The sequence below is a fragment of the Solanum tuberosum genome, unplaced genomic scaffold (assembly GCF_000226075.1).
Source record: "Solanum tuberosum cultivar DM 1-3 516 R44 unplaced genomic scaffold, SolTub_3.0 scf00048, whole genome shotgun sequence".
Taxonomy (NCBI): Eukaryota; Viridiplantae; Streptophyta; class Magnoliopsida; order Solanales; family Solanaceae; genus Solanum; species Solanum tuberosum.
The window spans coordinates 1,765,793-1,778,403 of NW_006238976.1; positions in this window are offsets into that span (position 1 = coordinate 1,765,793).

Here is a 12,611-nt window from a genome sequence, read left to right on the forward strand (position 1 = left end):
AGGGGTTGTGAGTACGAAAAAGAAAAGATTACAAATCCCTAGAACTGAAGCTAAGCTATAGTTTGTAACCAGGCTTTTTCAGATAGTGTTTTTTTTCACAAGTCTGTTTCCTTCATTTGTGGGGCTATAACTATCTGATCAAAAATTCCAAAACTAGACCTTTTTAGAACAAGATTTTTGAGGGGGGTAGGGGGTGGGGGTGAGGTATGTAAAGACAGAAAAGAGTAAGAAGAGTCAGCCTACTACTGGTTGGAATTAGATGCCATTAACATTGTGGCAGTGCAAAAATATTCCCAAAACTATGGCCCTATTGTCATCAGATGAGGTGGTCCTTTTTTCCAATTAATTCTAATTAAACACACCCCACACCCCTTATATTAAAGCCACCCACCAATCTTTTTTCTCTACAATTTTTGGGACCATCATCTTTTTTCCCCTTCATATTTCCTCAGTTTCTCATTGATTTTACAAAAAGATAATTGAGTGAACAATTTGGTAACTCTAACTAGAGAGGTAGCTTAACATTGGGATGGTTGATTATCTTCTCACACTTTATACTTGCTGGCAGGATAGATTCAAAATTTAAACTTTATAGTATTTATGACTCTGATGGCAACACATGACATGTGGATGATATGATTCTCGAGGAGTTACACGATCATGTGATGATGCATCAAATATAGATGCAAGGATGGATGATTCAGTAGGTCCTTGTATGGATTGATTGTGTTCAAATTCATTTTTAACATAAGTACTTAAATCACTTTTTATTCATAAATATAGTGCATAGAATTAATTAAGCTCGATTTATATTATACTTATCAAGTTTGTCACTACTTGAGGTGCTACATATATGTTAGTGTAAGATATCAATGATGAAAAGTTAAACAGAAAGCTTCTTGTGAGATAGAGCTACTTGAACATCAATATTATTCCACACAAATAAAAAAAGAACTTGCAAGATATTTTCAGAAACATGTCAAAAAGAATCTTAAATATTGGTTAAATTAGCTCTTCAAGCATTTTCAATGTGTGGACACTAAAGATATTTCTATAAGACAAAGGACATAAAGAAATCAAAACAAAAAAGATTAAAAGGCCAACATGAGACTAATAACAGGGTGCCATAAAACAATAGTAACATTAATGTCTTTGTGTGATATCTATAGCCTATAGTTCACATGTTCAAGTTGTAAAATTAGATATTGTTACCTACGTTAAGATAGATTGCCTACATCATTACATTCCCTTGAGGTGCACACCCTATTACAAATCTTACGTGAATACAAAATGCTTTATACACCAAAATATCTTTTAAACTTGAGATTAATCTGATGCTCGCGTCAGAATAGACTATCTACAAATATTACACTCCCTTCGAATGCAACTCGTTCACTACTAAAATATCATTATTTTTCCATTGATATTTCCCATAAAAAATTGTTCAGCGGCTATTTTTGTAGATATTTTGATTGAATCGGTGGAAAAAGAAAAATAATAATGCTTTCATAGGAGAAATTAGGAAGTCTCTCGTTATTTCAATGAAAATCTGTTTCTTACCATACATTTTTCATTGAGCTGGTTAGATGGAATATAAATAAAAATTCATGCTCTATAACACAAATTTTCAACTGATTCATAATTGAAAAAAATCGTTATTTCTATTGATATTTCTTGAACATATAATGCTTCGAGCATCAGACTATCCCTTTTTAACATGAGACAAAATATTTTCCACGACTTGGAGAAAAAGGAAGTAAAATTCTTATTGGTTATACAATATGGTTTATGAAAGTGGGGGCCAAATATTTTTTTAAAAGACAAAAGTAATACTTATTGGAAAAAATCACATGATGTATTTGGTTATATTTGGGTTAGTATTTTAGCTAGCTAAGAATCATACCCAGTGGGGATGTGCCCACGCTTAAATCACGTGCGTGGACCTCACTACTTTTTTATTCCTAACTTTAATTTTTGTCTTTTAAAGCCAAAGTGGTCCTCTTACGAAACTTTAATTTCTTCGCCGCTTGTTATTTCTTCCGTCTCATATTTATTATTTTTAGCTTGAATTATATAAAAAAAATTAATTTTATTTATAAATATATCAAGTAATTTGTATAGTAGTGGAGTTAAGATTTTGAAATTTAAAAATTTTGTATTGTGATTGTTCTTACTTAAAAATTTTGTAATTCAAAGACAAAAATTGGATTATAATTATTAAGTTTTGTTGAATTTGGAATGTATTTTTATAAAATAATATTATTGAGAGATAATTGTTTTGTCTTATATAATAGTTGGAAAATTATAAAAAGGAAATCGAAAAGGTGTTTGGCTTACAATCTGGTCCATTTTTCAACTTGAAATAGAGAAAGTGAAGTTTGAAAATTTGGTTTTAATTAAGGTGAATTTCAAGTAAAATCATAATTTTCGCTCACAAAATTTGAGTTCTTTTCTACTGAAATTCATGCCTAAATACAAAAATACCTTTTTCATTTTCGATTCACCTTCAAATATTTTCGTTTTTAAACATCGAACAAATATTACTCAAACGCCTTAAAATTCTAAATTCATATCTGATCTATATATATATAGAGAGAGAAAGAGAGTTACATGAGAACTCATTCTATTTAACACAAAACTCATATCATTTAAATTCTGAATAAAGCGACTCTACCTACTATTCTCAATGCCTTTAATTTGTGTACCCATAGGTGTATATTCCATTGAGGGTATATATTTATACATATAATAGTCACGAGAATGATGGCACAAGTGACATCATGTGATATAGATATATGCGCAATTTCGATAATTGGAAGCATATATGCACTAGTGTGCGTTAACAACTTTTAATTTTTCGATTCTCACTTAACTCGTTATTTATATTAAAGTCTGACTAAAATTAAATTTTTATTAAGAGTTTTACATTAAAAAATAAAATATTCCCTAACAAAAGTGACTATATGTATCCGCGTTAAAAGTATAGTTAGTCAAACGTATTTTTTCCAAAAAAACTGCAGTTACTAAAAGATAATCCCCCACCCCCCAAACCCTAAAATTATGTTTAACAAGCGTCATTTTAACCTTTTAAAATAACTATTATATTTTGACTTTCAAAAACTTAATCAAACAGACTATTTAATCGGTGTGGCCGGTGGCCGGTGGGCGTGTAGCGTATCAAAGGGTGTCTCGTTGCCTACGCAATTTTTTGTTGAATGCTTTAATGTGTTAGGCCCCCTCTCTTCTTTTGTAGGTCCATATTAATATCCATTGTTTTTAATTATATAATGCATGTTATTTTTTGTACCATGTGCTTAATTACTTTTTATTCATATTTATCTACCTAATAAAAATAATATATATGTATATATATTGGATGTCAATATATCTTGATAGTGTAGGGATAATGCTTATCAGGTTTGGTTTGCTTTGTGGATCTAAATGAATCTTATAATATCTTTTATTTGGATATATATGTATGTTATTGAGAAGTATTGTTTTTTTCTACATTAATTCATCTCAAATTATGATAACAATATTTGTAATTGTATCAATAAAGCTGAGTAATATGGTGTAGCCTTGTGAAAGAACACGCGTCTAACTTCTATACATTAATAATATCGTAAATATTGATCATGTCACGTGAAGACAATTATATGTAATTGTTCATATAAAAATGAGATAATAAATAAGTAAAATTTATTCATAGCTGATCAATCTTCCATGATACGAATGTGTCTCTTCCTTTGGTTATGTATGTTTTACCCGATTTTTAATCTGCTAGCTTGTGACTACTTATGATCCCTTACTTTTTCGGAGAATCTCAACTCATGCATTAATTTACTAAAATAACCTCTTTGTTCTCCCCCACTTCTTCTATAAGATACATCGCGAATTTTATATTATCATTATACATAAGTTAAATTAGACGAACATCGATCTATGTCAAAAAACAAAAGGCATCAGTCAACAGTATACATGATTCAGTTATGTTTTTGGAAATTTCTTTTTGCAGCTGGAGTTATTTGTACCATGTACATAAATAGTAGTACTCTATTATATTTAGCCCTAGCTATTTTTTTCTAGGTTTTATCTTTTTTAGTATAGTTTAGTGTGGTCCAATGGACCATCCTATATTGCCCTATGATATAATTTTGGTCTTGGTAAATGATTTACCTTTGGTTGACTCTCTGTTGGTAATAATTAATGAAGTATTTATTTTTTAAAATATATAGTAGTAGTACTGTATGCAGTAATGATTGTAGCTTCTGACTTCTGACCCTATCTACATCTTATTAATTCTCATGAGAGACCTTAATTATGATTAATTTCATTAATCTTGTTATGAAATGTAAATAATGATATGAGACTTTTAGTTTTAGATAGTTGAAAGTGTTGCAATTAGTAATTTGATAGTTCTACTCACACTTTTTCTTTGAATTACTTTGTTATGTATTGTAGATCCTAATAGAGTATCATGACGAAAGGTTTAAGTAATGCTTATCGATATTTTTTTTTTCCACTCGATGTTTAATATTTCTATCAGAATTCGATTAATTTGGATTTTGCATTAAAATGTTCATTTTTTGGGATGACGTTTTTAACATAATTTTTTTTATATCTAGAACTCAAATTCAATACTTCAGATCAAGAGTGGAGGATATGTCAATCATCCCACCACAACTTTTATCGATTTTTTTGAGTTTTTCACAGGTTGTTTGGCACTTTTACTATCTAGAGATGCAAAAAGATTCTTCTGTGATTAACCATTTAGACTAATAGTACTCCTTTTTATGTAATTTTCAAGTATGATTTACTTTCAAAAACTTGAATTTATGTTCGAATTTACATTAAGAATTAAATATATTAACTCTCATATTCGAAACCATACTAGACAAAGTGGAACGTAGACATTACTCCATTTAGAAGTCGTTTGGTACGTAGGAAAATAATATCGATATAAAATTCGATATTATACTATACTATATTTTGTTGCATTTCATTTCTCATGTAAAAAAAATATATACATGTATAACTTATTGGGTGGTACATATACTGAATATTTATAAATAATTTTTTCAGAGGTGTAGTAACTAGTAAGCTATCTTTTTTAGAATTAAAAATTGTAAGCTTAAAAATATTATATCCACCTCTAATTGTCATCATACATGGAAGTCTTAATAAAGCATTTATTTCTATTTGATATCTATATTAGACTTCGATTAAAGTGAATTTGTAATCTAAGATCTGATAAAGTTAAAAACACACCCTATTAAAATTTTCAAAATTTAATCTGATAAAAAATAAAGACATTCTATTCATTCTATCGTAATCCTTCCGACCAAACAATTGCAGCTAAGAAAGGGAACTTTAAAAGCTAGGTGACACAGAATTATAAGTCACAAAAATCTCATCATATTAAGTCAACCAACCAATTCCTACGTTACAATTTAAAGTACCACAAGTTGTATATATGATTCATATTAAATCTTGAAAAATGTCATTTTCATATATCACTCCTACCACAATATTTTTTTGTTTTTCCTACCAACCCTTTGGCTTATCATTAATATATAATAATAAATAATAATAATAATAATTAAATAAACACTAGATTTCAAAAACTTAGATTAATTAAAAATATCCAATCCCATGGTTGGTTCGAAATTATAAATTAATTGGTACGTTTTTTCTTTACTTGTATGTCTTATTATTTGACTCAATCTTTTCAATTAGTTAATGTTCACGTCAATCATGAGTTTGTCTTCATTTAATTTAGAGATTGACTAAATTCAAATTTACACATAGCAAGATTTAATTCTGACTGCAACAGAATAACATTTTTTTTATTTCCAATGATTCGAACTCGAGATCTTTGATTAAAGATGAAAGAATTCCAACCATCTATCGCAACCGATATTGATCAATTGTGAGTTGATCATGATATAAAAATTGTTTTATAAAATTATATAACATTTGCCTACGTTATTCCCTACCGTTCCTTTTTTTAATGATTTTTATCGTACATTAGGAAAGATCCATAAATATTTCCATGTTTCCCTCTTCATTAGCAAAATCTTGATTAACTCTAATATTGTTTTTATAAACTTAGGGTTGCAATCAATTAATCCATCTATTTTAGCTGATGAAAAGAAAAAAGGTTTCATTTTGTTTCTCTAGCTATCTTTTTCTTGATTTACTTTTCTCAAATTTATATATTACCGACAACATATCAATATATTTTAACCTGTTATAATAAGTAACATATCTTTTTCATTAGGTTAAACATCACGCAATTTATAGACCAGGGGCGAAACTAGGGCACACAAGGGACCCTTTCACCAAAAGATTATACTATATATACAAGGTCGTCAATAATTATTTATGTATAATAGATGTCAATCCCATTGAATTCTTCTTGTTTTACTTCCTTATTCAACGATTAAGCAAATGATTAACGTATATTATATATTTAAACATTACAGAGCATTTTTACGCATAAAATAATTAAACTAGTATTAGATTTACAAATATATTAAAATCAATGGATCGATCTTTTTTTTTATTAGTAAAAGGGTAAAATCCTTTTTTAAATTCTATAAACTAATAATATTGACAATTTGGCACAAGTGTGCTTCCTAATAAAACATATAAAGGCGGCCCACGTAGGAAGGTTTTAACTTAAATATAAAAAGTGACATGGACATAGTCGAATAAACTTGTTTTTTTATTTAATTTTTATTTTGTTTGATGCTTGTTATAACCAATGTTTATTTCTTCGTCACACGACAACAACTTTATATTTTTTGTTATTGAAATGGACTGTCAATATTCTGTTTGATGCTTTCATACACTAATGAAAACACATTAACCTAATTTTAGTAATCGATTAATATTATAATTCAAAACAGGTAAATCAATGATCCTGAAAAAATGATGGTTTTTTAAAATCACTTGACTTTATTACTTAGCACTCATCACCGCTATAATTGGGGTTGCATCAATATATGGATGAGCCTTTTTTTCTCAAATGAAAATAGCATAGGTGAACTAAAATTTTAATAGATAACATAGATGAGTCTTTTTGTCAAAGTTCGATGGCATATTTAAGCCTTTTCCTTTCATAATATATATGTTTTGGGGGAGCTCGAGATTACATGATATGGATTTTAGTGTACGATTTAGGTTACATTGTTTCTCTCTCGACTTTGGATTTTAGCATTCATGAAGTTTGTCTATATATATAAATGATCCTAGACTTATATTTAGAGTTTTTCTTGGGGTTGGTAACGCGAAATAAAGTCACCTAACGCAATGCGCAAAATTTAATAGATTTAGCACAAATTATACATTTATTTTTAAAAAATGTTTATTTAATATTTACAAGTTATAAATCTAGACTCAACAAGTTAATTATTAAAATTTAAAATTTAATTTATCACCTAATTTGTGCATGGTAATAGTACTTACAAACACGTGGAGACACAAAGGAAGCAAGAAACAAAGTCCTTTTCTTTAAAATTATGTAAATGAAAGTGAAATAATATGATTTTGATATCTCAAAACAAGTTGGAACTTCAAAGTGATCATATTATTATTGTATCTTTACTATATTGTACAATGTAATTGTCATACAGTTAATTATAGACAGCAATATCCCCATGCAAGTGGGATATTTAACACTTTCACTATATTTATTTTTTGTTTTGTTTCTTTAAAGATACTTTTTTTTCTCCATCAAGAAAGCAAAATATTTGAAGGTGATGTTCATATTCTCTTTAATCTTATCTACTTTTTTATTATTTATTTTTTCAATTTAATTTGGGGTGACCACTAAGAAAAGCAAGAAAATGACATTTGTTTTGTGTTCAATAGCAACATCTTTAAACTTATAATGGTTTCCTACAATAATAAGTTATATAAATTGACAGTGTAATAATGTTTTACCTTCTCATCGTAATTTAATCGGTTATAGTAAGTTTTCATGACTCTATTTCTCAAATTTATTGATAGTTGATGGTTACCCTATCATTGTAGGTCAATATATATATGTTAGGTAATGGTATAAAAGAAATGTATACATAGTATACAACTTAAAACTCTTTAAAGAAAAGTTAATGGAGCAAAATCAATTTGCTCAAATGCACATATATAAATGGAATATTCATCTTGAATTGACTGTATTATTTTGGCATTAACAACAAAAGGAAATAGTTTCAACTTCCTCATAATTGACTCATTAAATTAGGTTAAAATATTGTTTTTGAATCTCTATAGATTTTGATGTTATAACTACTCTCTCGCCGACTCAAAATAAGCGTTTGTTTTAGCTAATTATATTCATTAGGAAAAGTAATATATATAAAATATATTTTACTAATTTATTCTATTTATTAGATATTTTTAAAGAATTTAACTTATTAAAAAATAATTTATTAATATAAAAATATAATTAGAAACAGTTATTATTTGTTGTTTTAAATTCCTTTCATAAATATTTTTCAATGCTAAACATTTTCTGAAAAATATTTTCCCACCCTATTTAACAATTCTACACATACTTTTTGGGGTGTGGAATGTTTTGGGCCAGGATAGAACTTAAAAAATTGCCTGCCACGTGTCTTTTTGGGCCCAACTTTAGCAATGATATATGAGAAGAGAAAAGAAATGATAACATCCAAAATACAAGTTTTGTAAAAAAAAAATAAAAATTACTCCTTCCGATGTTTGTTTTAATTTGTTTGTCATATTTAGAAACTTAAGAAAATAAAGATGACTTTTAAATCTTAACTATTGTGCCGATATAACTTCTTCACTCTTCAATAGTTTTTATATATAACAAAGATTTAATATTAGTTATTTTAACAAAAATATTGTTTTAAATAGACTTTACTGAGCGGCTAAGCCGACGAGAGTCTATTGAAAAAACAATATCTCTTTCTTCACAATGTAGGGGCAACATTACATATACATGACCTTCCCCATATTTTTTTTTATTTTATTTTTCTTATGAGATTACAATGAATAAATTATTATTGTTGTTATATTGGTAGAAAATATCACTTTTAGGTGGTTCAAGAAGTCACAAAAAGAAAAAGAAACATATCACTAAGTATTTCTCTATTTTGACATTCATAAGCGTTGAGTTTTTGTCATATGTGCATAATATAAGACCACACTTATTTACTACATAATATCACACCATGTTAAAAATCTTGTACTAATTTTCCACAAAAATAGACTAGCTAGAAAACTTCAAATACTTTACTCCCTTTGGCATCATGTAATTAGCTCTACTAGAAATCGACGTTCTCTCTAATACAAGCTAGCTTTCATTCAAATCTCCAGACTTTCGAATACATTATTTTCTTGACGTTATATTTTGATATGACATTGGTAATTCGATTAACCTAGTGCATTAAGCGCGTATAGTATACTAAAATAATAGAATTGGTAACAATAACATTAATTAATTTGTGTTATATCGAGAGTCCTTTAAAGACATGACTTTTAGAAGGGGTTGCGTAACTCATTCCGCCAATGCTTAGTCTCCAACAATTGTCTCTAGAATTTGTGGAATTCCTTTTTTTCTTTTTGTTAGCCAATGGGATGACAAAATTTGTGGCCATCAAATGACAAGAATGTAGCATAGAACAATCAACACAAAGTCAAGTTCACAAAGCAATTTTTTCCACACTCATTTATGTGTGGGGCTAATTTTTGTTGAAGAAATAATTAATATATATGGCCATTTTGCGGTCCATTATTCCTTTAATTGTTTCACATATTCTCTCTCTCTCTCTCACTCTCTCTCTCTCACACACACACATATATATAAACTAGGTTATAATTACTATTTTCTTCTCATATTAGATGAAATATAAGTCAATATCGTGTTGAATTATATTTTATTTTTTTGAGGGTTTGAACATACTAGTTGTGCCATTAGAATAATCATAGAGTAAGATTTTAGTTTTTATGCACAAATCAATAAGTTTTTGTAATAAATATTGTTTAATTAATAATAACCATATGATATTTTAATTTTTGTGTTATCAGTATATATAACTTAAACGACGGTGTTTACTTTCCTCTCAAAGGAAATATCTCTTAATGAGATTCCTAAAGGAGAAAAGGGGGTTGGTGGAGTTATAGTAAGTCAAGTTTCCTTATCTTTTTTCTAGAAAATAATATCTTAGGTAACTTGCAACTTCAAATGCTAAAAGACATTAATTTCCATTTTAATGGTCTAAATCACCTCATTAAATTATAATATTTTATGCAAACACAAACTAGAGATAAATCTAAATATTTTATTGTTGGATCAAAAAGTCCAAATATGGTTAGTAGATTAATGCATATCTTGAAACTATTACTTTCTTAACAAGTAAAAGTCTTAGTTTATCAATATAAATTGTAATAGGATGATTAGGATCTCTCCACCCTTAATTAAAAATAAGGTTCAAACCCATAATAATGATTTTTTTTGTTGTTGAGAACGCTGCCTTCAGAAATAGATCCTGATGCAATTTCAATGCATATATCAAACACTTAGTAATAAACTCCAAAAAAAATAGAAGAAAGAAGTCTTTTATAGGACTAAGGTCAATGCAAATGACAAAAAGAAAATCATAAACAATTTAACATTAAAAAAAAAACAAATATTCTATATCAACAAATTTTGAAATTATTTTTTATAGAAGTTATTTTAAACTTGCACGAATCTACCCTAGAATAATAATAATTTCCATAGACAATTACAAGAAATTTCTTGGAAAATTTTCTAGTAATGACAAATTTAGTCTGATTCACCCATTTTGTTTTTATTAGACATTTATATTCATTTTTCTAATACGTGGCCCTCTTATTCCTTTTAAATGGATTGGAATTAATACAAAACAAATATAACCCTTATAAATATAATTTAAAATAAAAAATTGTATTCTAAGAGTAGTTTTCAAGTAGTTCAAGTTATATATTGAAATTATATTATTTGATTTGATGTAAATATCTAATGCGACTAAATATTTTATAAAGTAAAAGTGCAAAGTGCAAACTATATATTGAGTTCCCAAATCGGTTATTTAGAGATGAAAAGTCTCAAAAGATATAATTATGGACAATTCTCCCCTCGGGAATTAATTCTCGGAGTTGAATTGGATCAAAACTCTATTCTCTTATTACTATAACAAAGTCAGACCATCCCAATTCTTGTTTTATTCGATGTTGCGACTAAAGACGAATTCAAAATTTATAGCTATGAGTTCTAAATTCTAGAAAAGATAGTTTACTATGTTCTAGACAAATCATTTATACATTTTATGTGAATTATTTAACATATACACAAAATTTTAACAAAAAGAAATTTCTTAACACATACAAAAATTAGACTCAAGATCTATTTTCTTATTATGAAACTTTGTTTCTTGCCTAATTATACTTATCTTCCCATTCACAAAAAAAAAACTTGAAAAATATGCATTTGTATATAAATTTACTCCAAGGTATATAGTTCATGAATTTAAGATTCTATTAGATGTTGAAAAATATACCTCATATATCAAACACATGAAGGGGCATCCATAAATAATTCACAATCATTATTTGAAGGAAGAAAGGCCATAAAAGTAAACAATATAGGGACACATTTTTCTAATGTTAATAAAGGTACATATATATGGCCTAGCTAGGCAAATAAATTAGGGCAATTTTAGATTGACTATAAGTCAACTTATTATACTATATAGTATTCCCAATCAATAATAATTGGGAGATTCTGCTATATATCTTCCAATGATTGGTACTGTTACCAATAAACAGTCCATTGTATAAATGCCAGCATATTTGTCTAAATAAGAATGTGTCTTAATATAATCAATAATCTCAACAACATACCTTAGAATTTTCCTCCAAAAAGAAAAATATATATATTAAAGAAATAAGAGAAAATAACTCGAGAGAATCATGTTATTGTTGCACTTTAGTATCATATTATTCTTTTATCTAGAAAAAGAAAAAAAATTATGCATTACTTGCCTAATTAAGAAACCTTTAATGAAGGAAAAAGTGTGAATTGAAGATTTAAATTTTATATATTTAATTTTTGAAGTTATTAACATTGAATTTATTATATTTTAAAAATTATGATTTCATATATATATTACTTGCTATATTTTTTTTTTACTAATAAATATTTAAGTTTCACATCATAAACACTAAGTTCATATGAATTTGGTGTTACAAGACTATATCTGCCTTTGAGTGCACACCCACATTTAGTGGGGTCTGGGGAGAATATTGACGTGTATGCAGTCTTACCCCTACATTATTAAGGTAGAGACTAGAGATGTTATCTTCAACGAACCTGAAAACAATGAAGAAGAGAACAATAGAAAATAATACGACAAAAAATGTGATTGCAAACCAGACTCAAAATTTTATTTTATTTTTGGGGTTAGAACGGGATAAATTCTATCAATTCTTCAATCTTTTAACCTAAAATTACACATTTTTCCTTTCGAATGAGTTGGTCTTTAGCATTCAAATTTATGTCTAGAGGGGCATAAGTGATAAGTTCTCTAGAAAGATGTGACCATGCATAACTTTTAAGA